The 21,239-nt window shown below is 39.1% G+C and overlaps 1 protein-coding gene across 3 annotated transcripts in view; it reads left to right on the forward strand.

The window, feature by feature from the left end:
• Nucleotides 1-886: 886 nt before the first annotated feature.
• Nucleotides 887-21,239, forward strand: part of LOC120531251 (SH3 domain-binding protein 4-A-like) — an 86,630-nt gene continuing 66,277 nt past the window's right edge. For 2 of the 3 annotated variants that reach the window (XM_039756499.1, XM_039756498.1), the window contains exon 1: nucleotides 15,141-15,270. The gene's annotated coding sequence lies outside the window, so the exon portion shown is untranslated. Of the gene's footprint in view, nucleotides 1,106-15,140; nucleotides 15,271-21,239 lie in introns of those variants that run through there. The other variant, XM_039756500.1, reaches the window with a different exon arrangement.

The raw sequence follows: 21,239 nt of genomic DNA on the forward strand, positions 1-21,239 counted from the left end.
CTGTACAATAGTATTTGATTGAAGAGTGGCTGGGTTTGGTGGGGGATTTTTGTGTTAGTATTCCCCAGTGCGTATAGTGTACCGGTAGAATGGGTGCCAGTATGCCAAGTAGAAATCGGAAGAGGTGCTGGTACTGCGTTCTGAGATGTACTGGTCCACCTCACACACTGACCACATCAATACAATAAATATTATGAATATTTTAATTTACCAAACAGTTAATGAGGTGGTAAATCTGGGTGACAAATGGGGTCAAATTAGTGCTGTGTTTTTAAGATCTCTGCTAGAACAGAATTGCTAACACACTGCACAGCCAAGAAAAAAATATTTTTGTGCAAAGAATGTTAAAACATATTGTTTATTTTTCATGTGTGAACTGATTATTTAATCCAAACGAATGAATAGCTGAAGTTTTCAAGCAGCACTAGAGATTATGGACAGTGGTCTCTTATCAATTTTTTAATTTATTTTTGTTCATTCATTGTTTTGGTTTTTTTCTGATCCCTGCAGCACTGAGCACAAGGCCAGAACAAATCCCAGATGGAAAGGCAGCCTATGGTGGGGATTTTTTATTGTTTAGTTTAATGTCTTTTTGTTCTTAAATGTCTTTTAAACTGAAACTGAACAATGTTCATATGTGAAACTTCTCAGAAAAACAATTACATAGACGTTCTGTTGTTTTAGCAGCTGTAAATATGAAACCTTATAAAAAGGCCTTAACATTCCAGACATGCTGTTGTATTTTTTTTCTCACTTCATTAATAAGTGACTTGTTTATCTGTTGATATGTTTATCTAGGAGACATGGTGCTCTGCAATGTGACCTGACACCTCAGGGGATTTCCAGCTGTACCCCTGTTTGTGTATTCATCTATTAATCTTTACACTGTTAGTGGGCAGCAGCCCTAAACTTGCTAATCAGGATTAATTTTTTTATTTGTCCTCAGTACATCCAACTGTGACAACAGGGTGGAGAGGCCAGGACTGAGGAAATACTGACATGCTATGTTTCACATGGAGGAGAGCTTTGACTGCTCTAGACTCTCAAAATGCAGACCTCGCACACAAGGGGACTACATGAACCTCATGGGCATTTGAAATAAAAGGTAATGTCGCCTTTTTTTATTAGATATAAGCCTCACTGGCTGACATGAACTTGCTTACATGCGAGCTGGAAATTGGATACATTTATATATCATGAAAAAGGCATGTTGACATGGCATATGTTTAAAAAAAAAAAGGTAGCAACGTTTACTTTTACAGACAGAATTAAAACGATACCTTCTAAGCTGTTTCAGATATGAATGTTTATTTGTTGGCCTAGGCTTTCATGTATGCAGCATTATAAGTGACAATATCATTGTATTATTAATATTGACATTTAACACAATTTGTCATTGAGATTAATTACCTGAGGATGTTTGGAATATTAATGGCACCTTACATGTGATGTTACCTTTTCTGTATGACCAAATTATAGAAGCACAGTTTTGCAGAGGAAACAAAGCTTATTTTTCCCTAACCCTCGCCCTAAGCCTAACCCTAACACCTAACCCTTGAGTACTACTTTGCTGGGTGGCTGAGGCTCTTTTCCCAGCTTTATAAAAATAAAATTAAAAATGGTCATAAACCCAATTAAACTGCCACATGTTCCTCTTAACTTCTAAACTTTTGGCCACTGAAGTCAGTGCTCTGTTTCATATATGTACCTTCATTATTCACCTACAACAACATTTATTAATATAACACATTTTCATACAACAATGTATCTCAGAGTGCTTTAAAAGATGTCAAAGGGAAAATTACAAGAAAAGAAACTCTTAAAATATCTAGTAGAAGCATTGCGTCCTTATTTACAGTGTTATGATGTAAGTCTCTAAATATGAGTCCAGTGATAAGATCAGTTGGCTAGGAGGACAGAAAAAAAAAAAAAACTCCAGTTAGGCTGGAGGAAAAAAAAATCTTCAGGGGTTCCATGGCCAAAAAGACTGTTTATGCCACAGTGTGCATTCTGCCTAACATAAATGTTCATAATTCATTCCTATTTGCTTCCAGGCTTCATATGAGGTGTCTGTATCATGTAGAGCTGAAACACCCAACTTCATTCCATCATGTCTGGGGGCCGCCTGGTGCCTTAATCAAGTGGTGGTGGCACAGATCGCCACCACAGAATAACCGGAAAAGACAGGATGGGAAAGCAGAGATTAGTAAAGATTGCCAATGCTATGCCCTCATAGTCTGTTAAAAGTTCAGCGAAAATTCAATTATTAAAAACCATATTAAAATAATGGGGTTTTAAACCCAGCCACAGGGGATGCAGAAGCCAGTGTGTTTCTTTGGGCCGGTCCCAAACCTGGATAACTGAGGAGGGTTACATCAGGAAGGGCATATGGTGTAAAATTTTGCCAAATCAATATGCGGAGATCAATACAAATTTCTATACCAGATCGGTCGAGCCCTGGGTTAACAACGACCGCCACCAGTACTGTTAGCCAACAGGGTGCTGGCGGAAATTGGGCTACTGTTGGCTGAAGAAGAAGAAGAAGGAGAAGAGGAGGGGGGAGGAAGGTAAAGAGATGGAACTGAGGGTAGGAACTTTGAATGTTGGCAGTATTACTGGTAAGGGGAAAGAGTTAGCAAATATGATGGAGAGAAGGAGGAAAGACACTGAGTATATTGGGAAAAGGAAAAGGATGTTAAGGATAGAGCTGCCAGGGAAGAGGAAAAGAGGAAGGCCTAAGAGAAGATTTATGGATGTGGTGAGAGAGGACATGCAGGTGATGGATGTAACAGAACAAAATGCAGAGGACAGAAAGATATGAAAAAAGATGATCCGCTGTGGCAACCCCTAACGGGAGCAGCCAAAAGAAACAGAAGAAGATTAAAATAATGGGATTTTATTATTTTTTTTAATGTTCCACAGTATTAACCTGGCACATTTCTGTTGGTAAAGTATTCCAGATTTTATGTGCTTCACAGCAAAAGGCCTTCTGGCCATTTGTTTTAAGCTTGGCTCTTGGAATTATGAGCAGACCACCATTAATTATAAGCAGACCACCACCAGCTGGGTCAGTGTTTAGTTTTTCTGCTTATAGATCCAATGCCTTGGGTTTGAATCCAATCCTATTTGTCCTTTTAGCTGAATTTGCAGGTTCTCCCCATGTCTATGTGTGGTTTTCTCTCTCACATTCCCAAAGATGTGCGTATTAAGTTGACTGATGATCTCAAACCTGGTCTAATGATTGGCTGGTGCCAAGTCCACAGCTGCTTCCTATCTTAAACCCAGTGCAACCTGGTGTCACAAAACGAGACAAAGACAGATAAAGGTTTGGGGCAGCCACCCATATAATTTGGTATCCTGGCTGCAAAAGTCGTTTTCAAAGCAACTAGCACTGAAGTGCGTAAAATGGAGTCCAAAACCAGACTGCGGGAGAAGGGAAAAGGGTAGGCTTTTAAAGGGGAAGACAGGAAGTGAGGTCATAAGGATCGGCCATGTGTTCATTATTCATTGGATCAGGCCCGGATGTGACATCAGGGGGGCGGAAGCTGGTAAGGTCTGTTTCCATTGGTTCGGTCCCAGAAGTGATGTCAAGAGAGCCTCCCGGGTTTGGTCTACAGGGAAGTGAGAAAGAGAGTTAGTGCACTCTGCCACATCCCGGCATGCCTCAGAACTGCCTTCACTCGAGCCCTTTAGCTGCCTCCCATGCGCACGTGCGTGACACTGGTCAGACTCAGGCTCCTTGCAGTCCTGAACTGGAACAAGTGTGTTTACAAGACAGACAGAAGGGACATCTCTTAACACAGGTTTTCCCATGTTACAAATCTTGGTAATCAATGAAGTTTTTCTTCAATTTCTATTTTTAATGGTATTAGTAAAAACTCCCAATTCCCAGGGTCCTCTCTGAAGGCTCGGCTGTGTCAGACTGCCAGGCTCCTCCTTACTAATCATCCTTCCAGTGTTACTCTGCCAAAGTTTAAAGATTTCTAAGTTGATTGCTAACCTACCAACTCTTTCCCAAGAATACATAATATGAAGGAATTCCAGTCTGGAAAACTATAACCTCATGTGAAATAAACATAGACCTCTATGACTTTTAAAATACACCAACTACCCACTTATAAATTATTCATTAGAATCATCTTCATCAGTTAGTTTTATCATTTTAAGCATGCATTTACTTTATTTTAAACGTCAGCATTTAATTTACCTGTACACACATTGGCAACATAACAAAAACAGGCAATGCTAAGCATATTGTAAGAATCATATTGCATAAAGTTGGGCTTTGGCTCTACTGTATATTCTTCGGTATTTCAATGACTGATGCCATTACTGTTCTTGTCCATCTTTTCCGTGTATAATTGGGTGACCCTCACAAATGTACAGTAACAACAAGAGATTCCTTCAGTATTTTAGAAGTAAAGAAAACACTCAAGGAGGTAAGGTGAGCTAGAATAAACAGCAAGTGAAATATCAAACACTTTGAACTTACATTTTATTAACATTTATACAGTGAAGAAGTTTATAATCTTCCGAAAGTAACAGGGACTACTAAGGAGATACTTAGTGACTTGGACAATGTAGAGGGAGAGAGAGAAAAATACAGCTTGGATTAAATAGGCTGAAATCTAACAATTTACCATCCACTTATAAATTATTTATTAGAATCATCTTCATCAGTTAGTTTTATCATTTTAAGCACGAATTTAATTTATTTTAAACCTCAGCATTTAATTTACCTGTACACACCTTGACAACATCACAAAAACAAGCAATGCTTAGCTTATTGTAAGAGTCATATTGCATGAAAGTGTGCTTTGGCTCTACCGCAGTGGTGCCGGTGCCCAACTCCAGTCCTGGAGGACCACAGTGGCTGCAGGTTTTCATTCTAACCCTTTTCTTAATTGGCGACCTTTTTTGCTGCTAATTAACTTCTTTTGAATTCATTTTATTTGACTTGCTCTTGAAGACTCCGATCCCTCAATTGTTTCTTTTACCTTAGTTAGCAGCCAAACAATAATGAGATACAGAATGAGCCAAAACAGGACCAGCAAACTGTGACCATCAAGCAATAATTGAAAATAAAGAAAGGTGAAGGTCTGAGGAATGCTGATCTGCTTTTAGAAAAGTGAAAATCCACAATTTTGGAAATGTCTGCTATTGCACAATGAGAGCAGCAACAAGCCATGGAATTAAAGAATGTGTTTAATTAATAACAAGACTCAGTGCCTCATTTAGCAACTGGTTGGAGTGAAATTGGTTGGAGTTTGAGGCCCTGACTTAGTTGGTCTTCTGTTGGCTCAGTCACTTCACATTTCACTTCTGTTTGGGTGACATTTAAGGAAAGAAATGAAGCAATTCAGAGGAGCAATGAAGAAATTCAGGGAAACATTTCTTAAAACCAAGTTAATTAAAATTAATTCAAAAGAAGTTAATTAGCAGCAAAAACCGACCACTAATTAAGAATAGGATTAGAATGAAAACCTGCAGCCACTGTGGCCCTCCAGGACTGGAGTTGGGCACCCCTGCTCTACTGTATATTCTGCGGTATTTCAATGACTGATGTCATTACTGTTCTTGTCCATCTCTTCCCTTTGTAACTGGGTGACCCCCTCAAATGTAGAGTAACAACAAGAGATTCCTTCATTAATTTATAAGTAAAAAAACATTCAAGGAGGATGTGAAGGTTATTAGTAATGGTAAGGGTGAGCTAGAATAAACAGCGAGTGAAATGGCAAACACTTTGAACTTGCACTTCATTAACATTTATACAGTGAAGAAGTTTATAATCTTCTGAAAGTAACAGGGACTACTAAGGAGATACTTAGTGACTTGGACAATGTAGAGTGAGAAAGAGAGAGAGAAGTACAGCTTGGATTGAATAGGCTGAAATCTAACAATTTACCAGGCACAGCATTTATCCTTATGGAATTTATCCTTAATTTATCCATTTATCCTTAAGGAATTTAGTGTGTACATATATAAACCCTTGAGACATATTTTTTAAAAATAGTTTTCTGCACACTGGGGAAATTCCTAAAAACTGTAGGCTAGCAAATATTCTCTTGTTATATAAAAAGGGTGATTGGGCTGATCCAAGTAACTATAGGCCAGTGAGTGTAATGTATGAGTTCCGATGCAAAAAAAAGATTCTGTGTCTGTAACTCTTTATTTACGAAGATTAATTACGATCATCTTCAAAACAGTTCCCTTCTGAGTTGACACATAGTTGCATATGATTCTGCTGCCAACGTTCAAAGCGATTCCGCAAATCATTTTCTAAAAAGGCTATTGAGGATCTCTGTCATTTTTGCTTTCACATCTACTGACAAAAAACTGGGTTCCTTTGAGCACCGACTTGTGCCATTCAGAAACAAGTGTATAAGACATGTGCTATTCAATGTAATCCTCCTTCAATAATTGAATAGTTTCCATTGTAGATTTCTTCAGTTTCACAAGAAACTTGATGTTAACTGGCTGTTCACTCTTGCACTCCGACACTCAAAGAAAATGTCTGTGTTTCAACACGTGTCCGCTGGCACTGAGTGAGACGATCGAGTTGGGCCTTTCTCTCACTGTGACAAGTTCAAATATGTTCTACAACCATCTCTTTGTTTCTCTCCTCCTACTCTTGGTCCCCAAGCTAGTTTGTTTTTTTTTTTTTGTGTGATGGATCTCATACATCACCGGTAAATTAATAGAAGCAATTATTAGGGAAAGGATTGAGCAGCACATGTCTAGAACAGGAATACTAGCAAATACTCAATATGACTAATGTGCTGGAATTCTATGAGTAAGTAACACAACAATATGATTAGAGAAGTGTATATTTATATTTTATCTTGATTTTCAGGAGGTTTTGATAAGGTACTAGTTGAAAGGTTAGTGATCAAACAAAAAAAAGTGGGAATTCAGGGTGCGGTCTATAGGTGGGTACACAATTGAGTGAAAACGCAAAAAAGAGATTTTGATATGCTAACATCCACCTGAGACAATAACCAGGGAGCACACTGCCTTTTTTTTCTATGTATTGTGCCTATGTGACCACACAGTAATACCCAAACTATTCAGAAGCAATGTTTGCACTGTCTTGTGTTTTTTGTATTTCACACCGTCATACACCTTTATTGTAAGAGCATCCCTTATCTGCAATGGAGCATTTGATCAGAAGAAAATATAAAACTGGTTTTAAATCAAAAATCATTGAAGTGGTGAAAGAAATTGGTATCTGCGATGCTCCAACAATATTTGATGTGTCTGAGAAACTGGTGTGAGATTGGAGGAGGCAAGAAGATGTACAAAAAAATTTAGTGTCGTATTTTTGAACGGGCATATAAGTCGGGGTCTGATTTTATGATCGATTTTTCGGGTTTCAAGACCCGACTTATAACGTGAGTATATATGGTAAATCTGCCACCTGAAGGCAACAGCTAAAAAGTAGGAAAAAGAAGATGGCCACTGTCTGACCGAACTGAGTGGGCCTTCTTTCTAACCTGTTTATAATACAGCTCTGCGGCCGGGGTCTGAAGGAAGCCAGTAATGTTACTGTTAGTTTGGATTAGTAGGAAAGTGGCATGTTGGGTAAAGGAACCTTAAAGTTGTTAACTGATAAGTGTAGAATGCCCAGTGTGCTGTTTCTTGGTTATTAAAGTACCTTCTACCATTCACTTTGCCTTTTTTTTGTTATAAATATGCCAAGGTGGTGATGGCATGGCACACACCACAAGAGGCTTCTGTTTCAGTCACCATTCCAGAGTCACCTTATTTCAATTTTTGTGATATATGGTAAGCTTGTTGGTTTTACTCATTAAAACTATGATTCCACAGTACTTTGTAATTTTTATCCTTCTTCACTGTGCATGTTTTAGCATATTCTTCTACCCACATATGCATAAATGTCAGACTTGGCCTTTTATAAATACACTTGATATCCCTCAGGGTATTTTGTATTCCAGCAAACATCACTTGCGCTTCGGTTTACCACAGCAGCCAAAGGAATCAGCGCCCTGCCCACGCACAGTTTTGCTTATATGAATGCTCTCATTAGGCAAGGGCATGCCAACACACTGAGATATCTTGGAACCAAAACGGCTTGAAGATTGTGTTTTTGTGACAGTTAAGTGGGAAGAGTTTAAAGCCTGAGAAAAAAAATACCTGCCTGAGCAACTGCATCATGTTCATACTTGACAAACTGGGCAGTTCTATTTTTATGTAGTCACATGCTGGATGACTCCAATCTGCATCTACTGTTATGCTTCAGTGTTGGTGTAGCGTTACACATGGATCACAGGATCAGGTTACATCTTGTTGTAATCTTCCCTGTGCTGCAGGCTACGGGTGGCATAAAATCTGGCTAATCTGTGTCACTATAAGCAAGTTACTCAAACCTAAATAAACCTGAAGCTGTCATAGCTTGTTGGTGTAAAAATGTGATACTGAGAAGCACACAAACAAGCTAGCATCTAATCGAGGAATTTCAAAGGGATAAGATCTCTGCATCAGCACCTCTGATCCTGGACCAGTACAAGTTCAAAGGTTTACAGTATGTGTGTTTATCCATTGAAGGTTATTTTGTTTTGTTCCTGTTAGTTTAGTAAGTGATACCACGCAATCAGAGGTGGTATCACTATATGCTTAGGGACTCATTCAATGACTGAAATCTTGCAAAGCCAATCCTCCAAATGACAGTTTTAACAGATTTTTAAGAGTATCTGAAAGTCCATCTTTTCTCACAATGATAGCACTCGGTTTCTGATCCTCATGTACGCAGTGGTCTTACCTGTTTCATTCTCATTCAACAAAAGCTGCCCTCTCACATCTGAGGTGTCTTTTTATTCTCTCTCCATTATCAGCTGATCTCTGCCCATTCAATGTACTATTTTGTCCCTTTGTTCCGGTAATGTTGCTCTTTATGGTTTTATACAAAAAAAAATAAACTTGTGTGGGTTTTCAGACACTGTTAACTGCTACAGATAAACTTTCACAGGTGCCCTGTGATAAAATGATGCCAGATAAATTGTCTGACAATGCCTTCTGATTGTGATTGCCAGCAGGCATACGACATGCACTTCAGAATAAGTCATCCACCTCAAGGTAAGTATGACTAGGCCTAACCAGTACTTGGATGTGTGGGACCAACCAGGAAAAGCTTGGGTTGCTTTTGGAAGGGGTGTTGGTAAAGCCAGCAGGGCCCACTTAATCCTGTGATCTGTGTGTGGGACCCTATGCCCCAGTGCAGTAACAGGAACACTGTGCTGTTAAAACGAAAGCACCCTTCAGATGAGACATAAAACTGAAGTCTTGACTTTCTGTTGTTATTATAGATGCCTGGGCATCCTTTGTAAAGAGTAGGGCATATCCCGATGTCCTGACTAAATTTCCCACCTTGGCTTGGTCATTTTGGCCCCCTAATCATCCCCTGTCTCTAATTTGGTCTCTCTCTCTCACATCATTTCACCAACCATTAGCCAATGTGTGGTGAGTGTACTAGCACAAAATGGCTGCCGTCACATCATCCAGGTGGGTGATACACATTGTGGCTGGTTGAAGTGGCCCCCTCTCACTATGTAAAGCACTATAAAAATGTAAAGAATTATTATTATTAAATGTGTTACATAGAGTATTCACTTTCTGAAGTTACTTCAGATTTTTAAGGTAAGGAAGACAAGACAGACATTTTAAGGTAAAGTTGTTTATTTTAGATAAGAAAGACTGAAGTTCTGAAGTAATGTTATACTTGCAGCCTCTGGTGCCAGAGATGGGTGGTGTGTTGCATGTTGATTAGCACATGCAAATAACAATTTCAATGGCCTCTGTAAATGTGACTATATTGACACTATGAACTTACTTTCAGCTGTGTATTGTGCTGCCGGAATACTGTAGCTCTCCATGTCTGTCATTATCTGTGAAGTACCACGTGAAATGACCATAAAGAAGTGTCAAGGAGAAATGAAATGATGATGTGATATTGTGAAGTGTGTGTCTTACAGAATAATAAGGGCAGAAACAGAATGAGGAGCAAGTTAAGAACCATCTGACGTCACTGCCAGCAGGCATCTGGCTGCAATGGACGAACTTTGAGGATGCAGTGTGTCTGTTTATTGCAGCCTATGAAAGGCCGCTCTAGCTAAAGGTATTTAGTAAGCAAACTAACTTGAATGTGTATAGCGCCTTAACTTATGGAGTACTATCCCAAGGTGCTTTAACATATGGAGCTAATGCGCATTTGTTTATACACACCCAGGTACAGTCTGTGTTTAAATATTATCTGCATATCCCTATTGGATTCCAGAGTTACTATTGTCATGTTAAATAATAATTAATTACATTTATATAGCACTTTTCTCACTACTTAATGTGCTTTACATAGAGAGTGGGGAACCACTTCAACCACCACCAATGTGTAGCATCCACTTGTTAATGCGAAGGCACGACTCTCACCACACATTAGCTATTAGGTGGTAAAGGGGTACTAGGGAAAGAGACAATTACAGACAGAGGATGATTAGGGGGCCAGAATGGACAAGGCTGTAATGGGCAATTTATCCAGGATATTGAGACTCTATATGAGAGATGCCCAAGGATCTTTAATGACCAGAAAGTCAGAACCTTATGTCTCCTTTGAAGGACAACACCATTTTTACAGCACAGTCTCTCCGTTACTACACTGAGGGATTGGGACCCATATTCAGAGCACAGGGTAAGCACCCTCTGTTGGCCTCACCAGCACCACTGTTTTTACAGCACAGTGTTCCTGTTACTGCACTGGGGCATAGGGACCCACACACAGATCACAGGGTTAAGTGGACCCTGCTGGCTTCACCAACACCTCTTCCAGCAGCAACTCAAGCTTTTCCTGGTTGGTCTTCCATCCAAGTACTGACCGGGCCTGAACATGCTTAACTTCAGGTGGATGACCACTTCTGAGGCACAGCTGCCATGCTAGTTGGATTGACTGACACATATAAAATGGCCTACTGTGTTGTACTGTGAGTTTGTGGCTAAGCGTGTTTTCTGAAGGACTAATGTTCCATCTAGCATTGCTTTCTATTTTGTGCCCAGAGCTGCTTCCCATCACTCTATAAAGGACAAATTATGGTCAGAAAATGGATTTACACCCTAGATGAGGTATGGTAACACAATTGTTAGCCGTGCTGCCCTAAGATTTCAAGGTTTTGGGTTAAAGTTATAGCCTGTTTACAGTCTTTGTGAAGTTTTGACATTTCCAAATGTCCATGTGGATTTTCTCTGGGTACTCGGGCTCCCTACCAAAATAAGCTGCTTAGGTTGATTGTTGACTCTAAACTGGACTGGCGACCAAATGAGTGTCAATGTGTCCAGGAGTGTGTACTGCAATGGCAGGGCTGGTTCTTGCTTTGCACCATATATTGCCTGCATAGGCTCCTATAACAAATAGGATTCATACAATCAATGTGTTTTCTGTAAACAGCCTTGTGGCATAGTGATTAGTGTTGCTTATTCACTGCTCCTGGGGCACAGGTTTGATTCCTTTCTAAACCAGTCTGAAGTTTGTACCATTACACCATGTCCTAAATAGATTTTCTCAGGGCTTGCCTGTTATGCTCCCATATTTAAAAAAAATGTAACTCTAGATTGACCCAGCCACTCTAACTTTCCGTCTGACTTACTGGTGATCTTGCTCTGGTTCCCTAATACACTGAAATGAAAACAGCAGGCTTATACATGTAATATAGGGGGACAGGTGTAGACAGACGGCCATAACAGAGTCATCAGAAGTGGCAGTATGAGCACATTCTGTGAGCTTAACTTCTTGAACCGAATGTTTTAATAATGTAAAACGCACCAACTTTGAGATTGTTCTGAATTGTCACAGTTGCGAAATGGCAAATTAAAAAGGAAATTACTTAAATTTGATTAAGTGTATTTGCCTAGCAGACACTTTTATCCAAAGTGATTTACAAAAGAGGTTAACATAATCAAGTAAACATCAGTCTGGAGATTGTTTAAGAACAAGTGTTACTGGACAAGGTTACAAAACTGATTACCACAAATGAAGAGCGCAGAACAAATTATAAGTTGTAGATTACAAAAACATAACAACTTAAACAGAAATTCACCAAACAGGAGAGTCTTCAAATGATTCTTAAACACATTGTGGGAGTCAGAGTTTTGAATGGAAGTGGGTAGTTTGCTCCACCAGCAAGGAGCTGCACATGAAAAGAGTCTGGATTGAGTTTTAATACCACATAGAGGTGATATCACCAGACACCATTCATCAGGCAGCCCGAGTAGTTGAGAAGGAGCATAGCACTCTCAAAGGTCTCCATATATAGAGGTGTTGACCTGTTGACTACTGTGTACACAGGCTTCCAGGATTTGAACTTATTAAGTTATGTGTCACCACACAGAGCCAATGTAGTAATCTGAAAAGAGTAGTGACACGAGCCCTCGTCGGCTAGGTGAACACCAGATGTGCCGCTGCATTTTGACTCACCTGTAGTGGCTTGGTGATGCATGTCCAGAGTGCTTCAGTAGTCCAGACATGACAAGACCAAATCCTGAGCCAGCAGATGTGCTGTATACTCCGTTAGATACGGTCTGATCTTTGCAAACATTTTATAGAATCTGCAAGACCAAGAGACAATTGTAAACATGGTCAGTGAAGGACAGCTGGTCATCAGTCATTAAGGTTGCATACTGACTTGGCAGGTGTTCATGATAAGGAGCAGAGCTGAATAGAGATGGAGTGCTGAATAAACGGTCAAGCTGGGATAACAAAAAGTTGCATCTTTGCCTGGTTGGGTTGGACATGGTGTTACTTCATCGAGGTTGGAATGCCAGTGGGGCATGCAGAGATGTGGTCCTCTGGAGAGAAAGACAGGCTCAGTGTACCATTGGCATAGCCCTGAAAAGAGAAACAGTGGGACAGGATGATATGGCCTAGTTGGGAGGTGTATAGTGAGAAATCATGGAGCACTCCTGTGGTTGCCTGGAGCACTCTTGACATATCTCTTCACTAGGGTACATGGTAGGATCTGCCCAAGAGACAGGACTCAAACCACCTGAGGGTAGTCCCAGTGATGCCAAGGTCAGGTAGGTTCTGGTGTCAAAGGCAGAGAACAGCAGGATGAAAACAGATGACATGTTAGTAGCTCTAGACAGCCATAATGTGTAGACAACCGTAAATTGAGCCATTTATGTGGAGTGGCCCCTGTTGAAGCCTGACTGATTTGGATTACAGTCACAATTTGAAAAGATCGATTAACAAAAATACCTGCAGCCACTAGAGACCTGAGAATAAGGGGTCAAACTCAGAGTGCAAAGCAAGACACTTTAACAACTTTTATATAGTGTCCTGGCATTTTCTGCAGAGCTATTCATGTTTACCCAGTTTGCCCAACGACAGCAAATGACGTCCTCGAGGTTACACATGGGGACTCATTAATGGGGTTGCATGGACTTGCTGATCTTTCCAACTTATTAGCTCTTCTGTCATCCTTCTAATAATACCCGTACAGATAGTTTAACAAAAAGTTAAGCCCTCCAATGTATTTCTCTCATGTTTCTCACTGTCGCTTTGTTGTGCAGATAGCTTTAAAATGGAGTTTGCCTCGCGAAGACGAATTCAAAAATGTTTTTTTTTCTTCGAGACGTGGAATCAGACACGTTTCGATCGCCGACCAGATACTCGCTAAGGCGCATCCCGCAGCGCGGCTTATTTACATACAAATAAGACTCTGTCCTTTTTAAGAGACACACCATGCGGACACATTCCTAATCGCTTCAAATGCGCGTTTAGAAAACACATTTCACTCCCCTCTTCCCATTCTAGAGGCAGTAGTTCGATTTGTTCAATAAATAAACTAAATGCAGCACGGAGTCACGAAGTCGTGGATGCAAGTAAAGTCGATGCATTTATTTAGTCCTTATCGATCAAAAAATACCAGATTAAATTGTATGCCACAGGACGCGTTCCTAAGTCAAATAATAAACAGATAAATTAGGGTTATAGATAGATGTATACGGAAGGTTCCCGTGAAAATGTAGCCTTTTTATGGAAATGATCAATATCCTTCGATTTCAAAACTAATTTATTGTTGTGAGATGGCAGAGCCCATCAACGCAAAGCAGTGACCAATACTCGAAGCTGGTGCTCCTTGATGTTTTAAATTAACACTTGGACTATGGGATGGCGCCGTGGTTAGCTCCTGAAATACCAACTAGGACAATGGATGTGCGAAGTTTGCAGGTTCTTCGCGTGTTAACACATGCAGATTACATTAAGCAGCGACTGTGAAGTCATATTGTACTTGCTCCGAGATGAAGTGGCATCATCTTCAAGGTTCTATTCAGTAGTTATGGGGGAGGCTTCGGCTCCAAGGGGGATTTAAAATGGATGGACGAATGATGATAAATACTCCAGACTGTCGCAATCCTGAATTTGATTAACCGGGTTCGAAATAATTGGTAAAATTATTATGCATAGGCTATATAGTGTATGAAACCGCAGAAACTGCCGATTTTGCTGTGTTTCATTGTCCGTAAACTGGATTTGACACGTGTATTGTTAAGTTTTGTTTTGGAAAGCTATGATATGTGCACTTTCATTCTTCCACTTTTCATAGTGATGTGCATAGTTTTTTTGTTTATACATTTATCATCATAAATTGCACTAGGTGTTTTGCTATAATACTAAAATACGACTTCCGTTTCCAAAGTAGGAATTTTCTTGTGGCTGGTATGAATGCGTGTAAATATGCCCCGTGATTTGCCGCCAGTACACCCCCAGTTGGCTTCTGCCTTACATATGCTGTCAAGACAAACGCCTGTCTATTTCTTAACTAAGAGAACAGATGATGGTTAAAGCCGGATTTTTTTGTTAAAGATATGAGATGAACACGCTATCAAATATGATGTCGATTAGTTCATGCCCAGTGAAATCTTAACATATTTTACACCGGATACATTTTACATTTACACGGGAACAAATTTGGATTCACATTTTTCTTTTTGCTTCTCTCTCATCAATTTGCATTTTACCGTCACTGTAATATTTTCATAGAAATAGCAATATCTGAAATAGCAGAACCACACGAATAGCTTCGCTCAGACTGTCTGAAATCCGAGGCTCTGTCGCCGCGTGACATCACAAGCGCTCGAACCCCGCCCTCCCAATGACGTCAGCAGCCTTGCCTCAACACCCTCCCCTCCACTTTAGTGGAAACCGACAAAGGAGTGTAACTGGCGTACCTGGAGCCGTAAAGGAAAGAGGGTGTTATACGTCTACCGGTAAGTATCCCGTGTGAACGTGTTACTCAATTTATATGAGTGAGAGCGCGTCTACTTGCTTGCGGTGTGGCAAAGTGCAGTTTACTCATCGCTGCTTCGGGCAGCTGCTCTTAACGGTATGCTGGTGCGTAAAAGTGGCGGTGTCGGGTTTAGCTGGCGAATGTGGGAGTCGCAGAGGCATGAAGAACCTAAGAGTGGGCCAGAACCCAAACTGCTGTGGACCGAGGAGCTCTGTGGAGTTCAGCTTGAAGGATGAAAATAAGCTCCTAGTCAGCCGACACATTTTCTTTTCTTTTAATTGCATTAACGATTGCCATTCATTGGCTACTTTTGGGTTACCCATGGAAACGAGAGACGGCCAATTAAACATCTGGAGGATGAAGCCCAATCGTGAGACGCAGCAGTTCCCACTAAGCACCCGGGACGACGTCGCATGGATGAGCCCCCGAAATCAGTTCACTAAAGATGACCAGTTATCCATTAATGCAGACTACCATTATAATGATAAGCGGTTACGATGAAGATGCATATACAAATTGTCCAGGAATTCAAGAGAGTAGTGGAAAGAAATGTTATTTTTTCGAACTCAAAGAAGTAATTCACTGTGAATACCCTTTAGAAAAGTAAATATTTTAACATAAGGGCAGTTTAATTGAAACGAAAGATATTTTAAAAAAAAATCCAAGTACTTTTTGTACTACATCCTTTATGCTGAGTATATGCACGAATCGGAATGGTACCAAAGGGACTTAATGGGGCCATACAGGTTTTTTTTCATACCTCAGGTATTTAATTGATCTGTGATTTCTTAGGCTCCCATAGCACTTAGTGCATGAACATGAAATAAAAAAAAAAAACTGCATCGTTACAAGTTTATAACTTAACGCTTGTAATAATCCGTTTACATGTAAAAGCTTAGATGCGATTTTAACTGTGAAACTGAGGGACACGGTATCAAAATGATAGGTATGGACTGTTAGTTTTGTTTCTACAGTAAAAAAATCTTAGTCCTCTGTTCCTTGGGGATTTATTTTCAGTGCAGTTGTTGAAAGCTACAACTAATTATGCTGTCTCCTGCGGCAACCTTGGTTCACGCATCAGCCATTTCATCGAGAAACTGTTTGATTGATGTGACAAATTGCTTACAAACAAACACCAGAAGACCGCTTTGACACAGAATGGTTCAGGGTTAAGACCTGGGAAAAAAATAGGTGTTGATGTCCGCTCTCCAAAATGCTTTTTGCTCTGTCATTTTTATTCACCAATTTTCCCTGCCAAATGCCTAAATGTAACGTGTTTACGCAGGGAATGCTTTTATTCAGTTTATCTTTCAATCGCTATGCTTCAGTCCTTCTGTACATAACGTGGGTCAGTTTGGGAGACTAAATTGACATGAGCTAGCGTTTTACATTCTGATGCTTAAGCCACTGTTTCACAATGCTGTAAAAAAATTGGCAGGTTTTGCTGTGAAGGGTGTAATGTACTCTCAACTAATTGTGAAAGGCAATACATAAACTTACTAAACTGGTTAAAATAGATGCATAAAGCATATTATGTAGTAATTAGAGCTGCCTCCTCTTTGCTTCAGAGCCCTGGGTTTTAATCCAGAGCTGAATATTGTTGATTTGAAGTTTGTTTATCCTCTTTATCTTAATGTGTGTTTTCTCTGGGTACACTGCAACCCCCCTGCCCCCAAACCGATATGCAGGTTAGTTGACTTCAGTTTGGCCCAGAAGAAGTGTGATTGTTTTTTTACCTGACTGACTGTGCTGTATGTTAGACTAATGGAGCTAGAACGCTCCATAGACAAGTCTGAAAACTGTCCATGTTTAACCAAGAGCCAGTTGTTGAGCTGGGCTTTCTTTTGAATTGTTTTATGGTTACATTAGTAGCAGAAAGTTTCAAAGTTTGCCTTGACTTTTTGCTTATTTTCTAGCAATTTTTTTTTTCATAGATTAATATATTTTCAGGACTCTCAAATCACACATACCTTAAAATATTGTGAAACATGCCATTTTATTACACCCTAATCAGGGATTATTTCAGTTTAGCAACAGATGCTGCTGCGTTTGATAATGGATGAATGAATATATACACAAAGTCGAGGAATTTTGTTGTACACCAACTACAGCAGGATATTTGTTGTCAGTTTTTTTCAGATCTTTTAAATAATGTCTACAATGTAAAGATCTGTTATATGATGTTTGTAAGCCGAAATTTAAAAGTCAATGCAGAGAAGGAGCTTTTAGATTTATTCTTTAGTACTACTTAGGTAGAATTTCTATGTATTTGTTTTTGCCAGTTAACTATAACCAGAACTATATTGGTTATTATGATTAATTTAAAAAAAAATTAATTTAATATTGTTTTTTTGTATCAGTATACTGCTGCTGGATTATGTGAATTTCCCCTTGGGATTAATGAAGTATCTATCTATCTATCTAATCTCTTACATAGAACAGTTTGCATTAACTGCTGCCCTGAGTGCCTTGTGTCTGCTGCTGCTGCTGGGATTGTCTCTGGCTCTCTTATGATGGTGAACCTGGAGGAAGCTAGTCTAGTAAACAAAAGAAGCTCATTGCACTTACACAATTTACACATGTAGTTAAAGGGTGGCATAAAATAATATCCAATAAAATGCATCATGTCAAATTAGTATTTACAAATGCACACAATATAAAAATATCTGGAGACTAGTTTTAAATTGAGACTTTTACGATTCCTCATAATGATAAGATAAACAGGCACTCAATCTACATTATATTATGTATTTTTTTTTGTTGTTGAATTAATATAATGTGTCAGTGCATAGTAATCTATTGATTGGTACGAGAATAAATAAATAGATGTCGAAATTAACACATACATAAACAGAATGCTGTTAGCAAAGCCTTTGTTTTATTCAAGATTGTTAAAGGTGCTTTTCATCTTTTAGCAGATTGTAAGCGGGCTGTTTTACCTGTCAATAAACCCAGAACTGTGGGTGTTATTTAGAGCATGAAAGGCACATTCTAGATGAGAATGCCCTGAAAATACTGTGAAAATTGCACTCTGGTGATTTGCATGCATATTTAAACAGGCACACAGGAGAATGTACATATTTTAGAGCCTGCATGTTAAACAGGTTTACGTCACAATCAAAGACTAATTCACTTCAAAGGATTTGTGACAGCAGGTTTATTGTCACTCATCATATATAACCGGTTTTAACATATGAAGGCAAATTAGATTGATTTATTTATAGTGTATCTAATTAGGAAGGACTGTTTTTATGTACTTATTATATTTAATTTATTTTACTGATTTACATAGTTTTCAGTTATTTGCGGTTAAAGTTGCCATATAAGGTAAAACTACATTGTGTTAATGATGCTTCATTGCTTACCTGGTTCTTCTATAGTCCAGCTTTGAAACTGCAGATTATACCTGTACACAGATTTGAACAAGGAAAATTGTGTTATGTTGATATCAATAGTATTGTGAGGATAATGGAAAGTTCTAGTATGTCTGTGTAGCATTGGAGATGGTCAAGAGAGGAGGAGTCATTTGCCTGTCATTTCTAATTACAAGAAAAGGATATAGTATCTTATATTTCTTTTTTTTTGTTTCATGCTTTTCTTACTGGTGCATCATATGTCAAAGTGATAATCCTATGGTGTTAATTATCCCTTGTTCCAGACCAGATCCTTGATTGCATCTTTGTGTTGCTGAAGTAGTTTCTGTTCCCCATTACTCAGTTGTGGAAACATATTTAGCCTCCTGCTTATTATCTTCTTTGTAAGATGTGATAATAGGCTTACAAGCCATGACCCTGCTTTTCCACTCTAGGTCAACTATTAACATTATATAAAATCTGATTTCATAAACTACTGATTATGGTGCTGGCAGTCGATTGAGGAAAGCTTCATTGCTCCAATATGGCCCAAGTTATGTTTGAGAAAAAGGCAAGACTTCTTTTTCCTGTCCTGCTTCTGACTGTATTTTTTAAGTCCAGTAAAGTTAACATTTTAAAGCTTTAATTTACATGGCTTTCCTCTGATACTCTGAGAGTCCCTGTGGTTGTTGTTGCTTTCCATGTTACAGTATGTAGCTCTGTGTGTTTCATGTAAGTGTTTTTGGAATAGCAAAAAAATAAGTCTAAGCCACATTATGTTTGCATTATGTAACAGTAACCATATAATGTGTTGAGTTTACTTGTCAATGGTGTTTTTTTTTTTGCCCTTTTCCCTAATTTTCCAAATGTGTTCTGCCTGGGTATCTGTGAGAGCTAAAGAGTGAATGTGGCCTACAGTTGAGTGGCATATTGTCCAGGGTTGGTTTACACTTTTTGCCCAGTGCTGCTATGAAAGGCTCAGGCATTCTCAACCAGATTATGAGATTAGCAAATTGGGGATACTTTTGAGGAAAACCATTGTTAAAAAAGAAAAAAGGATAGTGCGATAAGGCATCACAGCGAAAAAGAAAAATATTGCATAGGCCATTAAACTGTAAGCTGTCAAAGCATATTAGTATAAAGTGTGCTGCTTGGTTAATGTATTTTACATTTGATTGACGCAGAGCAACCATTTTTTTTTACCTATTTATTACAACACTCCATCTAAATTGTGGGCAGGGGCCCTAAAAGAAAAGTGTTGATATTGTCATTTTAGCTTGCTTCTTTCACAGTAAATTGTTTCTCCTGTAAGATCAGTATATTACAAGGTTCCCATGAGAGTAAAAAAAGACTGCAAGAATAGAATGATTTTTAGTAAAGCAAATGTTTTACCCAGGGTACGTGTTTTATGGAATTGGAGATTTTTTGTCTTGGCATGTTCCTTGAGATTGTAGGCTTTATAATTGACATAAACACTCCAAATACTTGTGCAGCCCCGGCCAATGTAATAAAAACAATGTGTGCTCCCTCTTCATCCTTTCTCATACCATGAATACAATGTGCTTTTCCTCTTGCAGCACAAACGTTGTGGTTAAGGCTTTAAGACCTCCTTCAGAAGTTCCCAGGCAAGCTGGGAGTAAGGGGGGGGAGCGCAGAATTAGGAAAGTGCTGTGACATTGAAAGATGTTTGCATAAATCATTAATGCAAAAACTGCTGAAGAGCCCCTGGGGGTACTCTGACAGACCATTGTATATAGAAAATGTTGGAACTTGGAAGCCGAGTGACACACTATATGAGGTAAGTGCTTGTTTGCAAGATGCAGAATAATTAAATGCACAGGCTGCCTTGGAGTGTTTTTACATACCTTCTTTGCTGTGAAGCCATTGCAAAGAACCGCTTTTTGTCATTAATAAATGCAAGAGAGACATAAATGTTTGAGCATTTATGCCTTTTTCCCTGTCTTCATTATTGTGAATGATATACAAGTACTACTACTTTTAGAGTACAGTATAATAAAATCTTCTTTGTTTTTGTAGGTGAATTCTTATAGTGCACACCAGATATATAAAATGAATATTGGATGACAATTGAAAGTAATATGTTTGAAAAAATGTGAAAAACTGACATTGTAAAATAATAGTAAGAAACATAGTGAATTAGACGATGAGGCTGAACTGGCAGCCTTGAGGTTTCAAGTCCGATGCCTCCACCACTAGGCTGCGGTGATATTAGTGTTGTAGTGCTGAAACAGGCTAGTGATGTTTGCTGAGCCTTTCTGTACTCCTCATGCTAAAGAAGTCAATGAGCTTCAAGCCTATGCTTTCATGGAACTGATTGTGCAACTGCAGGGCCAAGCTTTCCACGAAGCAGCCATCTGTTAAGTCAGATAGTTGTCCCCAGTAGTTGAAAATTAAAATATAGCTCCTCTCTCTTCAACACTTTAACCTGAAGGAATAGATTTTCATGTAAGTGGGGTGTCCACTATAGTTTGAACCATAACTAAACAAATATATACCCACCCCTACTTTGAAATCAACCACATAATGCTTTGTACAGTATATAGCAAGTTAGATGTTAACATCTTTAGATATACGA

This window comes from Polypterus senegalus, chromosome 6 (genome assembly GCF_016835505.1).
Source record: "Polypterus senegalus isolate Bchr_013 chromosome 6, ASM1683550v1, whole genome shotgun sequence".
NCBI classification, from domain to species: domain Eukaryota; kingdom Metazoa; phylum Chordata; class Cladistia; order Polypteriformes; family Polypteridae; genus Polypterus; species Polypterus senegalus.